The following is a 25731-nucleotide window of genomic DNA, read 5'->3' on the forward strand; positions in this document are numbered from 1 at the left end:
GATCCTCCTCAAACTGCCTTTCTGCAGCCATTATACTATCCTTGATTAACAATGCTACTCCTCCACCTCTTTTACCACCTTCCCTAATCTTACTGAAACATCTAAACTCCGGAACCTCCAACAACCATTCCTGCCCCTGTTCTATCCACGTCTCCGTAATGGCCACAACATCGTAGTCCAAGGTACCAATCCATGCTTCAAGCTCACCAACTTTATTCCTGATGCTCCTCGCATTGAGGTAGACACACTTCAAACCACCTGCATGCCTGCAAGTCCACTCTTGTAACCTTGGTACCTTCCTCAGTACTGCACTACCCTCAACTTCCTGAACTCCAGCAATGCTATCTCCTGGACTACAAATCAGTTTCCCATCCCCCTGCCAAATTAGTTTAAACCCCCACGAAGAGCTGTAGCAAATTTCCCTCCCAGGGTATTGGTGCCCCTCTGGTTCAGGTGTAACCTGTCCTGTTTGTACAGGTCCCACCTTCCCCAAAATGTGCTCCAATTATCCAAGTATTTCCTGTAACCATGTGTTTAACTGCACTCTCTCCCTGTTCCTCACCTCGCTAGCACGTGGCACTGGCAGCAAGCCAGAGATGACAACACGGTCTGTGCTGGCTCTCAGCTTCCACCCTAGCTCCCTGAATTCCTGTTTTATATCCCCGTCCTACCTATGTCGTTGGTACCGATGTGCACCATGGCTGCTCCCCCTCAAGGATCCTGAAAACACGATCAGAGACGTCACGGACCTTGGCACCCGGGAGGCAACACACCAACCGTGAGCCTGAGCCTCTATCGTTGCCGAGAACCGCCCATCTGCACCTCTAACTATAGAGTCTCCAATAACTAATGCTCTCCTGCTCTCCCCCCTTCCATTCTGAGCCACATGGACAGACTCAGTGCCAGAGACCTGGTTACCGTGGCTTACCTCTGGTAGGTCCCCCCCCCCCCCCCCCCCCCCCCCCCGTTCCCCCCCCCCAACATTATCCAAAACAGTATACATATTATTGAGGGGAACAACCGCAGGGGATCCCTGCACTCACTGCTTCTTCCCCCTCCTTTTAAATGTCACCCAGCTACCTTCATTCTTAGGTGTAACTACATCCCTGTAGCTCCTATCTATAACCAACTCTGCCTCCCGAATGATCCTCAGTTCATCCAGCTCCAGCTCCAGTTCCTTAACACGGTCTTTGAGGAGCTGTAGATAGGTGCACTTCCCGCAGGTGAACTCAGCGGGCCGCTAACGGTGTCCCTCACCTCCAACATCCTGCAGGAGGAACATTGCACTGCCCTCTCTGCCATCCCTTCCATTTATCCACTTGAGAATTACAGAGAGAAAGAAAAAAGCTGACCTGATTTTCACACTCCCCGCAGGATAGAGGTGGTGGAAGGGTGGAGAGAGGAAAAGGAAAGAAAAGCTTACCTCACCAACTCATCGCAGTCTTTTTTTTTGGTTAGAGGAGGAGGAGGATGGGTGGGAGACACTACCTGTGTAGTGTCTCGGGTTTAGCCACTGCCTGAAATATATTAGTTCTAGAAACTCACCCGACAGCAGCTTTCCAGAATTCACTCCCCGTAACAGCCAATCAGCGTTGCCGATCTGTCGCCCTCTGCAGAAGATGCTGGCGAGGGTTCCGGATTTGGATACATATCAGTCGATTATTGGGGGGGGGATTTTAATTGTGTGCTTGACCCAAGGCTGGATTGGTCATGTCCCAAATCCCTGAAGGTATCGGGAATGGCGATGGAGTTGCTTCGGTTCATGGAGCGGGTGGGAGGTATGGATCCATAGAGGTTCGAGCATTCAAGAGGGAAAGAATTCTCCTTTTTCTCATGTGTCGTGTGGGTTTACTCCAATATTGACTTTTTAATTATGGATAAGGCACTGCTCCCAGAGGTGGTAGGCTCAGAATACTCAGCGATTCTCATATCGTACCGTGCGCCGCACCATGTGGATCTGTGCGTGGAGAAGGGGTGCACCCAGCAATTGCCATAGAGGTTAAATGTGGGCCTGTTGGCAGATAAGGGGGCACATGAGAGGATAGGTGTGGCTATATGAACATATGTCGAATTCAACAAGAACAAGGAGGTTTCTCCCTCCACATTCTGGGAGGTGTTAAAGACGGTAATTAGTGGGGAGCTGATTTTGATCAAGGCACACAGGGAGTAGGTGGGGAGGTTGGAAAGACAGAGGTTGGTGGAGTCTATTCTGGCAGTGGATCGGCAGTATTCAGCCACCCCGGAGGAGGAGTGGCTGAAGGAGAGGAAGTAGCTCCAGATGGAGTTCAAACTGATTTTGATGGGGAAAGTGGTTGGATAATTGCGTCGGGTACGAGGAGCATTTTATGAGCAGTAGGTTGTTGGTCTTACCAGGGGGCTATACAGGTCTGAGCCCCCGGAGGGGGACTCGGACATGAACAGTTCCTGGATGCTTTTGATTTCCCGGTGGTGGAGGAGGGGAACATGCAGGGGCTGAAAGAAGTGATGAGGTGCATTGTCTCAATGCAGTCTGGGAAGGCTCTGGGCCCAGAAGGATTGCCAGTGGAATTTCATAAAAATATGCGATGGAGCTGGGGCCTCATCTAGTTGACTCATTAGCCCGGGGGGGGGAGTTGCCACCCACATTGGCACAGGTTTTGATCTCCCTAAAAAGGACAAGGATCCAGAGGAGTATGGGTCTTATCAGCCTATATCACTGTTAAATGTTGTTCCAGGTTACTGGCTAAGGTGCTGGCAACATGCTTGGAGGATTGTTTGCCGGGGGCGATAGCTGAGGATCTGCCGGTTTGTGAAGGGACGATAACTGTCGGGCAACGTAAGGAGATTATTGAATGTAGCAGTCGCCCCTGTTGGGTCCGGAACCGGAGGTAATACTTTCCATGGACACGGAGAAGGCTTTTGATCAGGTTGAAAGGGAGTAGCTCTTCGAAGTGTTGGAGTGGTTTGGGTTTGGACCCAGATTCATTGCCTGGATTAGGCTGTTGTATAGGGCTCCCAAGGCTAATATTCGCACCAACACAATAAGTTCTGGGTATTTTCATATGCACAGGGGTACAAGGTAGAGGTGTCCACATTCTCCGTTACTTTTCGCGCTGGCAATTGAGCCGCTGGGGATGGTGCTAAGGTCATCGACGGAGTGAGGGTGTATAGAGAGGGGGCTGTGGAGCACCGAAAATCACCATACATGGACGACTTGTTACATGTGACAGACACAAAGCTTGCCATGAGGTGCAAGCAGTTTATCTCCTTTATGGATTAGTAAGCAGAGGGGAGGGTGGGGCAGGGGGTAGGGATTGGAGGGGGGGACCTTTCTGGTTTGTTTTTAAATCTATCGTTACAAAGTGTGGTAGGTAGAGCTTTATTAAGAAATACTTGTACAAAGTTTTTATATTGTGTGTTTTGTACATAATCTGATAATGTCTTGAATAAAGTATTTTTATATATGTGAAAGACCCGATCTTCAGTTTGAGTAGGATTATGGAAGTGTTGAGTAGGTTTGGCTCTTTTTCAGGATACAGACTTAATGTGGGGAAGAGTGAGGTGTTTCTGGTGAGCTCCCAGGGATAGGGGGCCTGGAGGAGTTGCCGTTTTGGTTGGTTGGGTCAAGTTTCAGATATCTAGGAATGCGGTTGGCTCAGAGCTGGGCTCTGCTGCACAAGCTGAATTTGGCCAACCTGGTAGAAGACATGAAGGGGGATTTGAGGTGGAGTTTCCAGAGCGGTGTTTAAGGGGGCCGGCGAACCACACATACATGTTCTGGTATGCCCGAAATTGGCAGACGTTCAGGGGTAAAGGTGCACCGAGCCCGTGGACAGCGATATTTAGAGTATCGGATGACCCGGGAGTGGAGGAGGGGTGAGAGGCTGGTATTTTGGCCTTTGCCTCCCAGAGAGTCCAGAGGAGGATTTTGTTAGGATGGCAGGCTCCGGAACCGCCAAGGGGAATGGTGTGTGTGGGAGACCTGTCAGAATTTCTGCATTTGGAGAAGGTTAAGTTTGCTATCAGGTGGCTGGAGACGGGGTTCTACTCGAGGTGGAGGCTGTTTCTCTCTTTCTTTCAGAGTTGGTAATTGTCAGCGGGGGGAGTTGTTTTGTTTTGTAAATATAAAATGGGGCATGCAGGGCGGGCTGGTGGGTCGGTTGTTTATTATGAGAATTGTATAATGTGTTTTAAAATTTTAAGTACCCAATTATCTTTTTTTCCAAATAAGGGGCAAATTGGCATGGTCAGTTCACCTGCCCTGGCACATCTTTGGGTTGTGGGAGTGAGAGCGAGAATTATATAATGTTTAATGAGTATTACGTTTTGTTTATAAAACAGAACATGTCCTTAACAAAAAAGGTTTTTAAAATAAGAAGCTAAGTCCTTCATCGCACCATCAGTCATAAATGACAAAATTGGACTTCCGGGTGCGGCGATGACCAGCTGAGTCGCACGTTTCGGCAGCTCCCTGTGAAACGGACTTTTGGGCTCTTGATAGGAGCCCCAACGGCAATTTTGACGGCTAAAAACACTGTGCGGTAAACCAGAAGGGAATCCCCCCTGGATACGGATGGAAAAAGGAGGAGAGAGTGGCCAGATTGCAGTGGATCCTTTAGAACAGCGGCAAGGAAGGCAAGCAAAAACCAAGATGGCGTCGGAAGGTGGCAGTTTAACATGGGGCCCTGAACAACAAGAGTTCTTGAAATGCTGTGTGGAAGAGATCAAAAAGGAAATGAAGAAAGAGCTGTTGGCCCCGATACTACAGGCAATCAAAGGGCTAAAGGAGGAACAAAAGACCCAGGAGCGGGAGCTTCGGGTCGTGAAGGCAAAGGCAGCCGAGAATGAGGACGATATACAGGGCCTGGTGGTGAAGACGGAGACGCAGGAGGCACATCAGAAATGATGTGTGGAAAGGTTGGAGGCACTGGAAAACAACGCAAGGAGGAACAACCTGAGGATTCTTGGTCTTCCTGAAGGTGTGGAGGGAGCGGACGTCGGGGCATATGTGAGCACGATGCTGCACTCGTTAATGGGAGCGGAGGCCCCGGCGGGTCCGTTGGAGGTGGAGGGAGCATACCGAGTGATGGCGCGAGGACCGAGAGCAGGAGAAATTCCCAGAGCCATAGTGGTGAGATTCCTCCGTTTTAAGGATAGAGAAATGGTCCTTAGATGGGCGAAGAAAACTCGGAGCAGTAAATGGGAGAACGCGGTGATCCGCGTTTATCAAGACTGGAGTGCGGAGGTGGCGAGAAGGAGGGCGAGCTTTAATCGGGCCAAGGCGGTGCTTCATAAAAAGAAGATAAAATTTGGAATGCTGCAACCGGCAAGACTGTGGGTCACATATCGAGGGAGGCACCACTACTTTGAGACGGCGGATGAAGCGTGGACTTTTATTGTGGAAGAAAAACTGGAATGAGCGGGTTATTAAAAAGAACGTTCGAACAAAGTGGTGGGGCGAATGTGGGGGGCAAAGAGGGGTTTTATGTACTAATCCTGCGATGTGGTAACTTTTCTCTCTCCCACAGGTGGTGATGGGTGGAGGAGGGGAGGTGGAGGAGATGGGGCGTTGGCCATTGGGGGCGGGGCCAAGGGAGAAGCGCGGGCTTGGTTCCCGCGCTATGATAATCATGGCGGGAATAGAGAAGCAGGAAGGAGGGGGCGTCGCACGGTGCGAGCCGAGGTCACGGGGGGAAGCCGAGGTCAGCCAGAGTTTGCTGACTTCTGGGAGCAACATGGGGGGAGTAATTACGCTAGCGGGGGATCTAGCGGGGGGGGTGGGAGGGGGGAATTACTGGGTTGCTGCTGCTGGGGAGAGGGGGGAGCTGGTATGGGAGAGGATGGGCGGGGGGGCACCGCCTGGGGGAGATACAGCTGCGTGGGAACCGGGTGAGGAGCTGGAAAAAGGTGATGGCTAATCGACAAGGGGGGGGGGTAGGAAGCCCCCCAACTCGGCTGATCACGTGGAACGTGAGAGGGCTGAACGGGCCGATAAAGAGGGCACGGGTACTCGCACACCTTAAGAAACTTAAGGCAGATGTGGTTATGTTACAGGAAACGCACCTGAAACTGATAGACCAGGTTAGGCTACGCAAAGGATGGGTGGGGCAGGTGTTCCATTCGGGGCTAGATGCGAAAAACAGGGGGGTGGCTATATTAGTGGGGAAGCGGGTAATGTTCGAGGCAAAGACTATAGTGGCGGATAGCGGGGGCAGATACGTGATGGTGAGTGGCAAACTACAGGGGGAGACGGTGGTTTTGGTAAACGTATATGCCCCGAACTGGGATGATGCCAATTTTATGAGGCGGATGCTAGGACGCATTCTGGACCTAGAGATGGGAAAGCTGATAATGGGGGGAGATTTTAATACGGTGTTGGAACCAGGGCTGGATAGGTCGAAGTCCAGGACTGGAAGGATGGGACTAATGGCAGATGAGGGGGTGTGTCTAAGGGTGAGGGGGTGCATTGAAAAGTACTTGGAACTCAATGATAATGGGGAGGTCCAGGTGGGAGTGGTCTGGGAGGCGTTGAAGGCGGTGGTTAGAGGGGAGCTGATATCAATAAGGGCACATAAAGGGAAGCAGGAGAGTAAGGAACAGGAGCGGTTGCTGCAAGAACTTTTGAGGGTGGACAGACAATATGCGGAAGCACCGGAGGAGGGACTGTACAGGGAAAGGCAAAGGCTACATGTAGAATTTGACTTGCTGACTACAGGCACTGCAGAGGCACAATGGAGGAAGGCACAGGGTGTACAGTACGAATATGGGGAGAAGGCGAGCAGGTTGCTGGCACACCAATTGAGGAAAAGGGGAGCAGCGAGGGAAATAGGGGGAATGAGGGATGAGGAAGGAGAGATGGAGCGGGGAGCGGAGAGAGTGAATGGAGTGTTCAAGACATTTTATAAAAAATTATATGAAGCTCAACCCCCGGATGGGAGGGAGAGAATGATGGGCTTCTTGGATCGGCTGGAATTTCCCAAGGTGGAAGAGCAGGAAAGGGTGGGACTGGGAGCACAGATCGAGGTAGAAGAAGTGGTGAAAGGAATTAGGAGCATGCAGGCGGGAAAGGCCCCGGGACCGGATGGATTCCCAGTCGAATTCTATAGAAAATATGTGGACTTGCTCGCCACGGTACTGACGAGGACCTTTAATGAGGCAAAGGAAAGGGGACAACTGACCCCGACTATGTCTGAAGCAACGATATCGCTTCTCTTAAAGAAGGAAAAGGACCCGCTACAATGCGGGTCCTATAGACCTATTTCCCTCCTAAATGTAGATGCCAAGGTCCTGGCCAAGGTAATGGCAATGAGAATAGAGGAATGTGTCCCGGGGGTGGTCCACGAGGACCAAACTGGGTTTGTGAAGGGGAGACAGCTGAACACGAATATACGGAGGTTGTTAGGGGTAATGATGATGGCCCCACCAGAGGGAGAAACGGAGATAGTAGTGGCGATGGATGCCGAGAAAGCATTTGATAGAGTGGAGTGGGATTATTTGTGGGAGGTGTTGAGGAGATTTGGTTTTGGAGAGGGGTATGTTAGATGGGTGCAGCTGTTGTATAGGGCCCCAGTGGCGAGCGTGGTCACGAATGGACGGGGATCTGCATATTTTCGGCTCCATAGAGGGACAAGGCAGGGATGCCCTCTGTCTCCATTATTGTTTGCACTGGCGATTGAGCCCCTGGCGATAGCGTTGAGGGGTTCCAAGAAGTGGAGGGGAGTACTTAGGGGAGGAGAAGAGCACCGGGTATCTTTGTATGCGGACGATTTGCTACTATACGTGGCGGACCCGGCGGAGGGGATGCCAGAAATAATGCGGATACTTGGGGAGTTTGGGGATTTTTCAGGGTATAAATTGAACATGGGGAAAAGTGAGTTGTTTGTGGTGCATCCAGGGGAGCAGAGTAGAGAAATAGAGGACCTACCGTTGAGGAAGGTAACAAGGGACTTTCGTTACCTGGGGATCCAGATAGCTAAGAATTGGGGCACATTGCATAGGTTAAATTTAACGCGGTTGGTGGAACAGATGGAGGAGGATTTCAAGAGATGGGATATGGTATCCCTGTCAATGGCAGGGAGGGTGCAGGCGGTTAAGATGGTGGTCCTCCCGAGATTCCTCTTTGTGTTTCAGTGCCTCCCGGTGGTGATCACGAAGGCTTTTTTTAAAAGGATTGAAAAGAGCATCATGGGTTTTGTGTGGGCCGGGAAGACCCCGAGAGTGAGGAAGGGATTCTTACAGCGTAGCAGGGATAGGGGGGAGCTGGCACTACCGAGCCTAAGTGAATATTATTGGGCCGCTAATATTTCAATGGTGAGTAAGTGGATGGGAGAGGAGGAGGGAGCGGCGTGGAAGAGATTAGAGAGGGCGTCCTGTAGGGGGACTAGCCTACAGGCTATGGTGACAGCCCCATTGCCGTTCTCACCGAGGAACTACACCACAAGCCCGGTGGTGGTGGCTACACTGAAGATTTGGGGACAGTGGAGACGACATAGGGCAAAGACTGGAGCCTTGGGGGGGTCCCCGATAAGAAACAACCATAGGTTTGCCCCGGGGGGAATGGATGGGGGATATGGAATGTGGCAAAGAGCAGGAATAACGCAACTGAAAGATCTGTTTGTGGATGGGAAGTTCGCGAGTCTGGGAGCGCTGACCGAGAAATATGGGTTGCCCCAAGGGAATGCATTCAGGTATATGCAACTGAGGGCTTTTGCGAGGCAACAGGTGAGGGAATTCCCGCAGCTCCCGACACAAGAGGTGCAGGACAGAGTGATCTCAAAGACATGGGTGGGGGATGGTAAGGTGTCAGATATATATAGGGAAATGAGGGACGAAGGGGAGACTATGGTAGATGAACTAAAAGGGAAATGGGAAGAAGAGCTGGGGGAGGAGATCGAGGAGGGGCTGTGGGCAGATGCCCTAAGCAGGGTAAACTCGTCGTCCTCGTGTGCCAGGCTAAGCCTGATTCAGTTTAAGGTATTACACAGGGCACATATGACTGGAGCACGGCTCAGTAAATTTTTTGGGGTGGAGGATAGGTGTGCGAGGTGCTCGAGAAGCCCAGCGAATCATACCCATATGTTTTGGTCAAGCCCGGCACTACAGGGGTTTTGGATGGGGTTGACAAAGGTGCTTTCAAAAGTAGTAGGAGTCTGGGTCGAACCAAGCTGGGGGTTGGCTATATTTGGGGTTGCACAAGAGCCGGGAGTGCAGGAGGCGAGAGAGGCCGATGTTTTGGCCTTTGCGTCCCTAGTAGCCCGGCGCAGGATATTGCTAATGTGGAAAGAAGCCAAGCCCCCGGGGGTGGAGACCTGGATAAATGACATGGCGGGGTTTATAAAGCTAGAGCGGATTAAGTTCGTCCTAAGGGGGTCGGCTCAAGGGTTCACCAGGCGGTGGCAACCGTTCGTCGAATACCTCGCAGAAAGATAGACGGAATGGGAAAAAGAAGGCAGCAGCAGCAGCCCAGGATCGGGGGGGGGGGGGGGGGGGGGGGGGTGGGGGGGGAGGAGGAACCAGAAGGACTCTCAGGGTTGTTAATATATACTGTATAGTATGTATAGGTCGTTGCTACAGATAATTATATATTGGACTGTTAAATTATATTTTTGGAGAGTGTTACTTGTGACAAGGCAGTTGCCAATTAGGGCTAGTTTTCATTTTTGTTATTTATTATTTATTCATTTTTTTGTTTTTTTTTGTTTATAAAATAGGTCATTGTTATTTGTGTTGTTATAATATTGTGTAAAGGATGCACAATGTACTGTGTTGGTTGACCAAAAATTTTCAATAAAATATTTAATAAAAAATAAAAAAAATGACAAAATTGTTATGGCACAGAAGGAGGCCCATCATATCTGCCCTGACTCTCCAAACAAGCATCATAACATAGCGTCATTATTACGAGCCCAGACCAGACCACAACATTTTTTAGGATACCGGGAAAGGACCCCAACACTTTTTTAAATTTGTGAAACTATGAGGAAAGGATACTTCATTCCAGGAGTGATTCCGTGCACAAATAGGGATATTGAAATAAACTTCATTATTAACAGAGTTACCTTAACATCACAGAAATGTAGCCTACAATTACCAGTTAACAATGCTTAGCAATAAAATAAAAGGGAATACTTTACCTTCCAGCTGATACCGTCTCTCTCTATCTTCAATCAAGCAAAACCCATTACAGGTCAAAAACCACTTATAAATAGTTATCAAACACAGGGGGCTGGATTCTCCGTTTTTGGGACTAAGTCCCCACGCCATTGTGAAAACTGTGGTCTCTTACACCAGGAAAGCCGGCATCAAAAGGCTACGGATTCACCGTTTTGCAGGGGGCTAGCAGGCAGCTGTCATAGTGCTCGCAGCTCTAGCTGCCGATACTGCACCCACACTTCCGGGTCAGAGGCCGCACATGCGTAGGGTGGCGTCCTGCAGCGGCCGCGTCGTGCTCCATGGCGGACTCAGCCCACGGACCTGGACCGGCAAAATAGTGCCCCGCATCAGCCACTCACCTGCCCCGGACCGCCGCACACATTGCTCCCAGCCCCGAATGGAGCCCCCCCCTGCCCTCCGATCAGCCCTCCCCCGACTGTGGCTGCCCCGGACTGAGTCCACAGCCACTATGCGAGTATCACGGATGGCGGGAACCATGGGAATCCCACGCCATCGGGCATTTGGCCAATCAGGGATGGAGAATAGCGGAGCGGGCCTCAGCCAATGGCCTGAGGCGGTGGATACTCGGCGCGGCGTACTCCATGAGTACGCGGCTTTTCAGGGGGCGGAGAATAGCGAAACCGGCTCCAGTCCCGATGTCGTGCGCGGAAGCGGATTCTCCGCCCCGCCGCTGAATGTAATTTCGCTGGCGGGATGCGGAGAATCCAGCCCAGGCTTTCTTGCCATTCGCTGGATAATTAGTTCTTTGTTTTATAGTGCGTGTGCTCTCACTGGTGATTGGCTGTGATGTTATGTGTGTGCTGATTGGTCCAACTGCCTGTCCATCAGTGTGTGTGTGATTGCACCATGATATGCTGATGTGGATATCATGACAGTGACAATAAACAAAATCCAATCCAACCTGCAGATCCCTGTCTGTCAGATTAACGCAGAATCTGACAGCCTTCTGCCAAAACCTGCTTTTCAGAAACTTGCTGCCAGAAACTAACTACAACTGCCTGCTATAGATCTGGTTCCACCCATTAATTGAATCACCGTTATCCCATTCAAATCCCCTGATCTACTTACTTAAGTTTAAACACAGTAGTGCAATTCAGAGGTCTTGTTGCACCCGACTTGATGTCAGGACAAGGCCGTTGAAGCTCACGAGAGGCGTCTTGTGAGATTCGTGCCACTTGAAACGTCTTGTGAGACCCAACAGAATCACGCAGCACGTTGCAATCTGGATCTCACTCTCGCTGATCTCACTCTCACTTTGGCACCCTAGCAGTGCTACGTTGAGGGTGGTCGAAAGATCAGGGCTGCCTTTAAAAATGGCGCCTCGATCCGCGAGTAGGCGTCCTGCACTGGTGAGCTGAGCAAAGTACCATCGAATAGCGGTGTCTTTCTCGGTTCCGCAGGCGCCTAGAAACACCCTGCTAAATGCAGCATTCAGCATATTTTAACTTGAGTCTGCTGAATTGTGCCAATGTCTCTAATTATCTACTTCCCAGGGAGTCCCCAGAAATCATAACAAAATCGATTAGGCCTCTCCTTGTAAACAGAAACATGGTTGGAATGAATGATGATCTCACTTTTAAGAGATCTTAATTGCACCTTTTGCAGCCACAAAGTCTGTCTGTCTTTTAAACCAGGACTTTAAAGAATATTACTGCAGCAGACACAAACCCAGGCTTTTAAAACATCACTGCAACAAATATATATGGAATACAATATCTGCACCAATTTCTTACATAAACCTTTTCCCTATATCCCTGCACATTATTCAAGTAATCATCTAATGCCCTCTTGAATTCCTTGATTGAACCTGCTTCTACCACACTTCCAGGCAGTGCATTCCAGACCTGAGTCACTTGTTGTATGAAGGAAGGAGGAATCCCTATGACCTCCTTGAGGAGGCCCAACAGAGGCTTATGGTCAGTGATGATAAAGAAGTGGCAACCATAGATGTACTGATGGAATTTCTTCACTACGTACATCACGGTCAACACTTCTTTCTCTATCTGGGAGTAGTGGTGTTCTGCATTGGTCAATGTCCTAGATGCATACACTATTGGCATTCTGTTTCACCATCCTACCGATGGGACAACACTGCTCTAATGCCATATGGGGAGGTGTCACATGCAAGGACGAGCGGTGTTGAAGGGTTGTAATCTGCCAACAGCCGGCAAGATAATGGCTGCCTCTTTATCCTGGCAAACATCTCCCCTTGTGGTGCTCCCCATGCCCATTTTTGGTTCTTCTTCAGGGATGCACATGTAGGGATGCCAACAGAGTGGTTTGGTTGGGGATAAATTTGCACAATAGTTCACGAGCCCCCAAAATGACCTCAATTCGGTTGTATTTTCCGATGTCTGGTCTCCCTTTATGGCCTGAACCTTTCCTTCTACTGGGTGAACTCAATATCCCAGGTACGTGACCGCCTGAACTTGAAACGCACACTTGCCTCTCTTCAGGTGGATGCCCGCTTGGGAGAACCGCCTGAGGACCGCTTCCAAGTTGTCCAAATGTTCCTTCTCGGTGGCCCCCGCAATGAGTACATCATCCAGGTATGCCGCCACTTTTGGCAGGCCCTGGAGGATGTCTTCCATTATTCTTTGGAATATCGCACATGCGGGTGAGACCCCGAAGGGGGGTCGGGTATACTCATACCGACCCTTGTGGGTATTGATGGTAACGTCCGTCCGTGATGCTGCATCTAGCTAGAGTTGGAGATTCGTGAGCCTCAAGTCCAGCTTCAAGAACTAGCTTTGGGTACAGGTCTTCTACACGTGGCATGGGTAGCCAATCCAGGCGGGAGGCCCTGTTCACTGTCAATTGATAATTGCCGCAGAGGCGAACCGTCTGATCCACTTTCGACACCGGGACCATCAGTGCAGCTCACTCTGCAAATCGGACCAGGCGTGTGATGCCCACATTTTCCAAGCATTGTAATTCGGTTTCTACCTTCGCGAGCAAGGCCTAAGGAACCGGTCATGCTCTGAAGTATTTGGGGTCAACCTCCAGGTCGACGTAAATTCTTGCCCTGGCCCCTTTTATTTTTTGTAGGCCCTTCTGGAAAATCTCTGGCTATTTCCTGGGAACCTCGTACAGACTGCCAGTGCCCATTAAGAGAATTTGCTGCCAGTTCAGGCAAAGTGTTCGTAGTCAATTGCAGCCGAACAGGTTGGGTCTCAGCCCCTGTACCACTATTAGTGGCAGCCTGATTGTCTGTGGCCCGTGGGTGACCAGGGTCACGGTGATCCGTAGGATGATCAATGGCTTGCCAGTATATGACCCATACTGGGTGTTGATATCACGCAAGCCCAAGGGCAAAATGCCGGTGTGAAGCCGACAGAGGTTTGTTGACTGATGATGGAGACTGCGTGGATTTCCTCCGGGTGCTCCGGTTTCCTCCCACAAATCCCGAAAGATGTGCTTGTTAGGTGAATTGGGCATTCTGAATTCTCCCTCAGTGTACCCGATCAGGCGCCGGAATGTGGCGACGAGGGGTTTTCACAGTAATTTCATTGCAGAGTTAATGTAAGCCTACTTGTGACAATAAAGATTATTATTATCTTCTGCTAACCTTTGGAGCCATGTCAGAAAGTCTGTCACCATCACCTTGGAGTCCATTCAGCCATTTAAACTGGTACCGGTGCATTATCAGGAAGGGTTTTGGGTCGTAATGTTTCTTCACTAACTCCACTAGTTCATCAAAGGATTTTGAGTCTGGGGCTGCCGGTAAGTGAGGTTCTTCATTATGCCGAAGTTTGGTGCCCCACGGGCAGTCAGGATGATTACCTTTCGTCAGTCCTCCCACTGATGCCATTCGCCTGGAAGGAATACCACACTCGCTCGGCATATTGGGACCTAATCCTCCAAGCCTGCATCACAGGCCTCTAATTTCCCGAAGAAGGGCATTTTCAAAATTCTTCCGATCTTGTTCCTACACGGCAATATTCCAATGTGGCTGGGACGTCCAGATTCGCAATTGTTGTTTTTACCTCGACACCCGTATGAAGACCCAGGAGACCCTTGGAGATAAGTAAACGTGAGTTTATTGTGATCATAGAAAGTGGTCGATTCAGTGGCGTACGCACAATAAATCCCAATCAGGACTACCAGGATGCCAGTCCTTCTTTTACATAGCACGGTAACGAGCCTCAGCTGGGTGCGCCTCTGCTCACTAACAGGAAAGCTCATATTCTACGAGACCTATGGGGAGATCGATTAGGATATCCCCATGGGCTTTGTGAAGGTTATTACAATTCTGAACATTCTCTGAACTGCTTTTAATAATAATAATAATAATAATAATTGCTTATTGTCACAAGTAGGCTTCAATGAAGTTACTGTGAAAAGCCCCTAGTTGCCACATTCTGGCGCCTGTTCGGGGAGGCTGGTACAGGAATTGAACCCGCGCTGCTGGCATTGTTCTGCCTTACAAGCCAGCTGTTTAGCCCACTGTGCTCAACCTATTTTAGTGCAATGATGTCCTCTCTTAAATTAGGAGACCAAAACATAGTACTTGCAATGTGGCCTCACCAATGCCCTCTACAACTGTAGAAAAACTGCTCCACTTTTATATTCCATTCCCCTGACAATAAATGACAACGCATCATTTGCCTTCCTAACCATTTCATAGAATTTACAGTGCAGAAGGAGGCCATTCGGCACATCGAGTCTGCACCGGCTCTTGGAAAGAGCACCCTACCCAAGTCCATACCTCCACCCTATCCCCATAACCCCATAACCCAATAATCCCACCCACCCAACACTAAGGGCAATTTGTGACACTAAGGGCAATTTATCAAGGCCAATCTACCTAAACTGCACATCTTTGGACTGTGGGAGGAAACCGGAGCACCCGGAGGAAACCCACGCACACACGGGGAGGATGTGTAGACTCCGCACAGACAGTGACCCAAGCCGGAATCGAACCTGGGACCCTGGAGCTGAGAAGCAATTGTGCTATCCGCAATGCTACCGAGCTGTACCCCCACACTAACATTTTGTGATTCATATACCAGGTCATCCATATCCCTCTGTAACTCAGAGTTCTGCAATCTCTCTCCATTTGAATACTATGCTGCTTTTCTATTCTTCCTGCCAAACTGGAAAAGTTCACATTTTCCGACATGCTCCATCTGACAATTGCTTGCCCACTCATTTAAACTATCTATATCCCTTTGTACACTCTTTATGGCCTCTTCGCAACTTACTCTCCTGCCTTTTTTTGTGTCATCAGTAACTTTAACAACTAGACATTGATATAGATTGTAAATAGCTGACGCCCCAGTACTGCTCTCTATGAGAGTCCACTCGTTACATCTTGCTAACCCAAAATGACTCATTTATGTCTACACCCTAATTCCTAAGGTGCTATCTAATATCCTTTCCATGCTAATATGTTAGTTCAACACTATAAACTTTTATTTCATGTAATAACATTTCATGTGTTGCCTTGTCAAATACCTTCTGGAAATCCAAGTATACACCACACCGACATGTTTACCTTTATCCATGTTGCTTGTTACTTCCTTAAAAAACCCGAATAAATTAAGGAAACATGATTTTCCTTTCATAAAACCATGTTGACTCTGCCCAAATGCATTGAGATTGTCAAAGTGTCCTGCTATAACTTCCATAATAATAAATTCTAAAATTTTCCCTATGACAGGTATTCGGCTAACTGGCCTGTAGTTTTTGGCTTTCTGCCTCCCTGCTTTCGTGACTAGAATAGTTTCACTCACTGTTTTCCAATTTGATAGGACCTTCTGTAGCCATCTGGGATGGCCACTTTCAGCATATAAAATGGACACTCGCAGAGCATACAGGGAAAAATGGACAATGCAAAGTAACAAGCAGGCACAGAGCCTGAATGTGTATTCGGAAGGCAGTCAGCAGACGGAACCGAAACTCTGGGTCGATTTGCATATTGATGGCCCATCTCCGATGAACAAAAGACTAGTGCTCAGGTAGCCGATACTGTCCCAGACATTCCGGCGCCACTACCTCAGAAAGAAGAAACAAACAAAGCAAGGCCAGCGGCCACTTAAGACACGCCCAGCCACCAAGGCACCCGCCCCTTTATTGGCTCAGATCGATGGCAGTGATCGAGAAACTGCAAAATTAATTGGGACCAAGTTTAAGGCCCGCCTAAAAGCGCGCGAAGCCCCCCCAAGCATAAGAAGTAACCCCACCATGTGTTCACACTCTTGGAATCGGCTCTCAACTGGAGAGACCCTTCCACCTGCACCACCAGAAGCAAGTAAGTTCAAGTTCAACGCTCACTACCAGACGGACGACCATAGCTGTACTCCTGCTACTTCTTCGAACCTAACAGCCTCAGATCTGAACAACGGCCACTGCTTCTCTGACCTAAGCGGGCACCCAAAGTTAAGTGTAGTGTTAGTGATAGACATAGTTTAGCCTGTAGTGTTATTGTGCATGAGTAAATCATACTGTGTGTAAATAAAGTATCATTGACTTTGAACTAACTAACTGGTGTATTGGCTCTTTGATTGGTATTCGTTTAAACCTTGTGGCGGTATCAAGAGATACCTGGAGACTCTGAAAGCATAGTCATAATTAAGATTATGAAAGGCGACCTTATTAATCGCCATATTTATAGCCAATTAAAGATTGCAACATTACTGGCGACTCTACCGGGACTCGACCTAGAAGTGACGTTGTCACTCCGAGAGAACCCAACTTTAAATTAGAAACCCAATTGGAAAAAGTAAAAACCACAAGCGTAAGACCAGCATCGATCAAACCGCCAAGATTTGGAAGTATGTAATTTGCATGCGTACTAACAAAGGATATAAGGCAACCTCAAAATATTTTGTTGCGTAAACCTGTCGGGAGTTTTGTAGACTGGAAAATAGCTTGAGCCGTACCCGTGTTTGCATCACCGCTTTATTCCCCCCTGTTCCAAATTTACGGTAGAAACCCCGAGATTACAGTAGATTAATGACAATGAAGGCAATAGAATGCCTTATGCACGCCCAGGAATTCAAAGTCGCAGCGACCAATAGAGCAGAGCAGTGTCCCATATGGGAAGAGGCGTTTCGTAAGTATCTAAAAGGGAAAGGATGGCCCCTTTGGAACGAATTTTGCGGAAATGAGGAAACAGGTCCCGGAAGTATAGGACAGACTTGGTGGGATAACCTGACCGAGATTCATAAGAAGAGTTTAGGAAACGTTCGTAAGCCAATGGCAATCGTGTCCTGCTTGGCACAATTGCGAGGCACAGAGGAGGTCGTGAAGACGCTCCGCAGAGAGATTCGAGACAGAGAGAAAAATAGTGAGGGAGACGTTAGCGAGTGCGAGAAAGTTAATAAGCAACTCAGAGAGCAGTTAGCAGCGAAGGACAAGGAGATGGCGGATCTCAAACGGGCACACCAATCTTGTCTCGCCTAAGCACCTAAGCAGCTTTCAGTCCCAGTACGATAAGGCCTACCAAGACACGCAACGCGCGGTGTTGGTAAGAGAAGAGACAGAACTTCAAGTCGAACAATTAAAGAAGCAATGTCAGGATTTAAAGGCAGTCCTACGAGCACTCCACAGTTCCACCACGGAACAAAGGCAGAGTTCGGTGGACCACGCCAAATGCCGAAAGCAAATTGGAGACCTGCAATCCCTGCTCTCAATACAAAATGGTTTCCAAGATATATTTGGACCCCAGCTAGATCAGGAAAATGGCCCCGATTGGCAGGAGCTAAATGAAACTGCCCACCGCTATGCGCATGGAGCATGTACCCAAGATAAAACCCAGAAAAGGAAAGCACCCCCACCCCCAACTGCAAAGGTACAATCCCATGAACCCTGTCACCACACAGCGCAGGGCCACAACAAACGGAGACCCCGATTTTCTGTGCGCCACCCCATTAACCGTCACCCAATTAAGGGAAGCGTGTGAAAAAATCAAACCGTTCCAACCCACATCGGACCCGCACCATTATTTTGCGAAAGTTAAACAACAGGCGACCATGTACGGCCTGGACGAAAAAGAGCAAGTTATGCTCACAGTTTTGAGCCTCGACCCCTCAGTCGTGGCAGCCCTTCCCGACCCACAAAATGTAGGAGGAGGCACCCTCCAAGAAATGCATGCAGCGATCCTAGATGCGATCAGCTACAATAAGGGAGATCCCGTAGAAGGACTCAATAAATGCAGACAGAAAAAGACTGAGCACCCAACAGCGTTTGCTGGATGCCTTTGGACCCACTTTACAGCAGTATTTGTAGAGTTAGTCCGCGCCCATTTGACACCAGAAAATATGGCCAAATGGATTCGTATCCTAGTCTCCCATGCAACCGAAGCAGGACAGAGAGCTTGCGCCAATTATGACCCCTCAGACGGCACACATAATGAGAAATGGCTATTAAAGAGATTATCCCGAGCTTGGGAACAGTCGCTTCAGGGAAGGTCAGAACAAGGAAAAGTAGAGGAAGAGCAGGCAGATGCTAACATGCATCCAGTCAGGACAAATCAAAACCCCGCATGGATAAATGAGGGAAGAAACAGCCCATAGCAGCCTAAATCACAAGAATGCTATTCTTGTGGACAGTTAGGACATTACGCCCGAGAGTGCAATGCTCCCCCAGAAACAGCAGCGAAACCAACAGGCAAATACCCTAAATAAGAACAGAGCCAAGCCCATTCACAGTGTTAGCGCCCATTCCGAGAACGCAGACATGAACGGCACCGATTGACGGTGTTCAGACTCCACAACTTGGGTCTGCGACGCCCTTTGGGACAAGTCCGGAAGACCGATAGTAGTAGGCACAGTCCGGGGACACCCCGTAGAATTTTTTTTAGGACACAGGAGGGTCCCGTACCACGTTAAATTCCTGCACAATGTTCCAACGGGATACATGGCCCACCACAGACACCATTACCCTCAGCGGCTTCACAGGACACTTACAGCAGGGACACATTATGTCCCCTGTGGCTATTCAGATAGGCAACATTAAGACAAAACACCCCGTTGTTCTAGTAGATCTACCCCAGACAGCCGAACACATTTTGGGGATAGATTTTATGAGCTCCCACAATCTTTTGTTGGACCCCGTCAATAGATGTGTGTGGATAATGGCAAAGGCAGCACGAGCCCCCGCCATGCTCACAGTTGGAGACTACGCACACAGGATTAGCGCAGTAGGAGACTTCTGGTTTGATCCACGAACCATTAGTCAAGACAAAGAAGTTAGAGACGTTTTACAGAAACACAAAGCATCTTTTGCCCAGCACAAGCACGACTGCAGCAGGATCGCTGGTTTACAGGTCCCGACCCAAAACCCCAGAAACAGTACGGTTTCCCCCAACAAGCAGAGGGAGAAATTGCAAAAGTCATCCAAAGTTTACTTGACCAAGACGTACTTCATGCAGTAGCCTCAACTAACAATGCCCCAATCTGGTCCGCCAGGAAACCCGATGGCTCATGGCGACTGACCATCGATTCTCGGGAACTAAACAAATTCACCCCATGAGCAGCCCCCACCGTAGCCACGAGTCCCGAGACAATGTTAAAACAGGGACTTCATTTGAAATTTTTCACGGTTCTGGACATCAGCAACGGCTTTTGGTCCATTCCATTGGACAAAGTGTGTCAATACAAATTTGCTTTCACTTTCCAGGGGCAGCAATACACGTGGACATGCCTACTACAAGGCTTCCACAACTCCCCCTCCATTTTCAACAGACAATTGGCAAATGGATTAGCTAAATTTTCCCGACCCGATTGCCTCATCCAGTATGTAGGCGACTTACTTCTACAGACAGACACTAAGGGAGAGCACATTTCGCTTCTCACTGAATTGTTAGGACTCCTTCACGAAATCGGATGTAAAGTTAACCACAAAACGGCCCAGCTTCTCCAGGAAAAGGTCATTTATTTTGGCACAGTGATCACCCATGGCAAACGCGAGATTGAGCAGAAACGCATTGACTCCATTGTTAGATTACCCTTGCCCCATAATGTTACAGCCCTCCGGTCATTTCTAGGACTGTTTGGCTGCTGCAGGGATCACATAGACGGTTTTGCCACAAAGGCAGCCCCTGTTTCCTAGCTCCTAAAAAAGCAAACCCCATGGAAATGGCTTCCACAGCACACGGATGCCATGGATGCATTAAAACGTGCCCTGAGCACAGCTCCCTCTTTACAGGTTCCAGACGCACTCGCTCCATACGCAATAGAAGTAGCATCCACCGACCGAACCCTTTCGGCCGTGCTCCTTCAGGAAAGGCACGATCGTTTAGGCCCCGTAGCAGACGCCTCATGAGTTCTCGATCTGGTGGAGCAAGGATTTTCTGCCTGCGAAAGGCACTTGCTCGCAGTTTTTTGGGCTGTTGAATACTTTGCGTACATAACAGGACCCTGTTACCATTTTGACAGAACACACCCCAACCCAACTTCTACTAGATGGTAGACTACAGGACGGCACAGTCTGCCAAATTCACGCAGCACGAGGGACCCTACTCCTACAAGGACGGGACATTACGGTAAAAAGGACTAAGAGTCACACGTTTCTAGCGGACAATTTACAGTACGCAGGCACCCCACATGAGTGTGAGATCATTACCACCAAGCACAATACAGGCCCCTTTGCCCCCAAATCAGCTCCCCCAAAACCAGGTACTACACCCCAGAGATCCCAGCCCACAACCACAGACACAGCTCTTAGGATTTATGTGGATGGCTCCTCCACAGTATTAAATGGTAAAAGAATCACAGGTTGTGGTATCTATGTAGAGGATGCGCAGGGACACGCGTTAGAAGAAATCTCACTGAAATTGCCTGGACTTCTAGGTTCGCAGCAGCCGAATTAGCAGCCATAGCCTACATTGTGCAGCACCCCGACTCGTTCCCGACCCCAGCCGACATATACTCCGACAGCCTATATGTCTGCAATAGCATAACTGAGTTCCTACCCCTGTGGGAATCTAGAGGTTTTGTTTCCGCAGACGGAAAACCCCTACCCTCAGCCCCATGACTCCAGCATTTCCTCAAAACAGCAAAAGGCCGTAAATACGGTATCGTTAAGGTTCGCAGCCACCATCGTTCTTCCCCCCCCGGTAACGTTAAAGCAGACGCCCTAGCAAAAGCAGGTTCCAGACATGGTCACTTTTGAAATCCCCCCGAGAGTGCCCCAGGACACGCAGTCCAGGTCTCACAGACCAATATCCAAGATTTAGCCCAGGCACAGAAGGAAGACGAAAAGCTCAGGGAAGTTTTTTTAAATTAAAATATTTTTTAAAAAATTCTCCTCCTTTTTCACGTTTTCTCCCACATTTACACCCATCAACAATAAACAATAATCAACAAGATATGTCAATCCCCATCATAACAACGATCCCATCCGCCCACCAACCCCCAAACCTCAACCCGCCTGTTTACATAAACAAATGACAAAAAGGAATCAGAGATTACCCGTAGTCACCCTTAATCTACACAGCTCCACCACCCCCCCCAACCAACACCGTCCAGCCTCTAAAAGAGTACCGTACATGATACCCCAAAGTTGTACCCCCCCCCCCCCCCCCCCAAGTCTCCAGCTCCTCCCGTCCAATGCCTCTTGTAAAACTCCTCCTCCCAACCTCGGTTCCCTCCCCCAACCTCGGTTCCCTCCCCCCAACTTTCCACCCCGGCTAGACCACTCGGACCCTGTTCTGCCAGGCTCCGATGGCCGCAGCCCCTCCCCCCACCTCACTCCCGTTCACTGGCCGGCTTAAACCGGCCAGCGTGGAGGCCCCCGCCCGGGTCCCTTTCCCCCTTGCCCGGCCCTAGGAAATCCCAGAGATCCCCTTTTAGCACACACACCCCGCATATCCACCTACACCCCAAAGAGCCCTCATTTCGAGTGAAAGTCCCGTCCCTTCCCTTGTCCAAATATATACCACATTGGCTCCTTTAGCCTCTACACCCGCGCGCAGTGATACAAAAAAAAAGAAGAAAATACAGTCATGAGGTTACATCGGCACATGACCATTCCTCAATTTGTCAGTTCTGCCACAGTCCTTCTGCTTTCGCAAACTCCTCCGCTGCTTCCGCCATTCCAAAATAAAAGTCCCTGAGCTTGTAAGTCACCCTCAGCTTCGCTGGCTATACAATGCCGCACTGCACCTTGCCAATGTACAGTGCCCTCTTCACCCGGTTGAAGGCAGCCCGCCTCTTCGCCAGCTCCACCGTAAAGTCCTGGTATACACATATACCAGCTCCAGCCCACTGCACCACCCGCTTCTGTTTGGCCCCGCTCAGGACCTTCTCCTTCACACTGTACCTCCGGAAGCACAGAGTCACTGCCCTTGGCGGCTCACTCACCTTTGGTACAGGCCTCCACGACCGATGAGCCTGATCCAGTTCATATCGGGAGGGGTCCTCCCCCTCCCCCAGTAGTTTTGCCAGCATCGCGGCAAAATACTCAGTCGGCTTCGGTCCTTCAACTCCTTCGGGCAGCCCCACGACCCTCAAATTCTGTTGCATGGATCTGTTTTCCAGATCTTCCATTTTTCCTCTCAGATTCTTGTTCGTGTCTATCACCTTCCGCATCTCCTTCCCCATCGAGGCAAGTTGATCACCGTGCTGCAATACCGTCTCCTCCACTTCCTTCAGCGCCTCCCCTTGCTCTCGCACCTCCACCACTGCGCTCGCCACCTCCGTCCTCACCGGGGAAACCGCCTCCTCCACCAGCGCACTCAAAACCTCCCTCATCTCCTTCCTCACCATCTCCATACATTTCTCAATCTGCGCCAACTGCTTTTGGAATTCCGCAGCCATCACCTTAGTTAGTTCTTCAGCCGTAAGCACTGCGGCCTCCCCTGATGCTCCAGCCTCCATTTTCTTTGCTGACCCCGCGGTGACCTTTCCCCTCTCCAACGGACTTTCAGCCGCTTTTTTCCCGGCCGTTCTTTTGGTGATTTTCGACATCCTTCTTCTCCTTGCGCTATCTCCCGACTTTTACTGCCGTCGCTGGCCCTAGGACCGGGCGTTACTCCGCGAAAATGCCGTTCCCCCTCAGGGAAGTTTTAAAAGGTAACTTCCCAGCCCCCTATGATAATTACAGAAACGCTTTAACAGCACACGATGGCATAATTTTAAAAGACGGTATTTATGTGGTCCCCATCCAAGATAGAAACCAGATTATCTGCCAATTCCATGACAACCATGGACACCAAGGGATAGATTCAACCCTTGCCCACCTCAGACCTCTCTGCTGGTGGCCCGATTTAAAATCCAGTGTGACTCATTACATTGAAAACTGTTTGATTTGTGCCCAGAACAATCCAGACAGGTATGCGAAGAAAGGTCAACTCAGTCACACCTGCCCTGTTAATGGCTCCTGGACTAATTTACAGATTGATTACATAGGTCCCCTACCCCCCTGCAAAAATGGTTTTAAATATGTGTTGATAGTGATCGACACCTTCACGAAATGGGTGGAAGCTTTCCCATCTAGGACTAACACGGCTAAAACGACAGCCAAGATTCTAACACAGCAAATTTTCACAAGGCGGGGCCTTCCCCGTAGTATCGAGTCAGACCAAGGCTCACACTTCACAGGACGCGTCATGAAAAATGTCCTCACAATTTTCGGCACACGACAAAAATTTCATATAGCCTATCACCCCCAATCAAGCGGAATTGTAGAACGCACGAATCGCACCCTTAAGGCAACCCTTAGCAAAATGGTACAGCGGCATAATACCACATGTTACACAGTTCTTCCATTTGCACTCACGTTCATTAGGACCACGGTATCGACTTCGACAGGATACACCCCCACACCCTCATGACCGGACAACCCATGAAGGGAACAGAATACCTATTAGGGCTTGATTTGGTCAGCCCCACAGTCACCGCTCTCACCCATGAGAAAGCAGTACAGCAAATCCTGGAAAACGTTAAAGCAGCCCAGTTCGCCGCAGCTGTTTGGCTTGGCACACGGAAAAAGCAGAGTAAAGCATGTTTTGATAAAATGGTACACCCAACGGAATTTTCAGTAGGACAGCAAGTCATGCTCTCCCTGTACAACCCCAGTTCATTTCTTTCCCCCAAATTCGCAGGACCCTACTCAATTTCAGACAAAGTCAGCCCCTCTGTTTATAAGATCACTTATCCCAATGGCAAGTCAGGATGGTTTCACATAAACCAGCTTAAGGCTTATGGCACACAGTGCAACCACTCCAACCACATCTCACTCACAGCGGCAGACGGACACGCCCCGCCCATGGACGATCTATTCCTACCCTCCCCCAACCAGTCCAGCCCGTCCAAGGACACCACGTCGACTCCACCCCCAGACACACGACTCCGCCCCTCCCTTCATTTGACCAGCACCGACAGCAACAGCACTGATACGTTAGACCTCATGGAACCGCCACACAATTTAAATTCTGCACCAGGCCTCACTCCCAGTGACTCCGAAAAGGATATGTTTGACCCCTACGAGACCACTTATGTAAAAGCCCCGGAACCGGAAGCACCGCCCGATGACGTTGGATTGCCCCCTACCGCCTTCACCCTAGACACTAAGCATTGGCACCGCGACAATTCCTACAGACTCATCCGTAACGATGAGATGGACCCCACATTGGCCCAGGCCGCCTTGGCACAGCTACTCCAGTCACGAGTGTGGCAACCGGGAGAAGATGATGGCTCAGAGTCTGACTCCCACCAGGCTAGCCCCTTTGCGACTCTTTTTGCAGTAGAACAATGAGGTGTCCAGATGATAAGAAAAAGGAACTGATTGAGATTTACGGTGTCCTTCTTTCTGATAGAGCCTGCCTGTTTTGTTATTTTAGTTTGATATGTTACATGTTGAATGTTGATATTGTGTACGACCCTTTGATACAGTTTATCCATGGTCCCACACCAAATTTTGATGCACTCACAACTACTCTTTTGACGCCACATGGCAGTTAAAGAAACAGGTTTGTCGGCAGACACCAGTTGATACAGTCATAACTAGTCTTCTGATTCGACGGCAATCATAAGAACCAGCTTATCCATGATAAACACAAATTCTTTCCGTTCTTATCTGGTCACCCAGGCAGTGGAGTAACGGCACTGGTCCCCGCCCTTCCTGAGGACCCCCATCTGGTCAGCTAAGCTCGGGTAGTGCACCTACGGCACTGGTCACCGCCCTACCCGGGGATTCCACCCATTCTCGCCCCGCTGCGGCCCACACGCACCCCATTCGGCGCTTTTGGTTTGAAACTCTTTTACTGTTTCTTAGGATGTGGTTTAAAGAATGCTCTTTGCCACACATTTTTTTTTTTTTGCTTTCCGGCGACCCTTAGGTCGCTATCCCCACATGCTATTTACATCCTCAAACACTTGGATGAAACGATTGGCTGCTGGACGGAGAAATTGTTCACCCACTCAGCGCATCGACCACACAGGCTGCGAGCGTGCTCGCACTGTGACAGTATTTCTTTTTCGGATGTCTTGGCCCCAAAAATATTTGGTTTAAAAAAAAATGAGGGAGTCACATATGGTGACAATTCTAATGGGCAATTGATGATAAAAGGAGAGACAGACAGACATACGAGATATTAAACAAGGTAATAACAGATATTATGCTTGTGTCCAC

The sequence above is a fragment of the Scyliorhinus torazame genome, chromosome 1 (genome assembly GCF_047496885.1).
Source record: "Scyliorhinus torazame isolate Kashiwa2021f chromosome 1, sScyTor2.1, whole genome shotgun sequence".
In the NCBI taxonomy this organism is placed as follows: domain Eukaryota; kingdom Metazoa; phylum Chordata; class Chondrichthyes; order Carcharhiniformes; family Scyliorhinidae; genus Scyliorhinus; species Scyliorhinus torazame.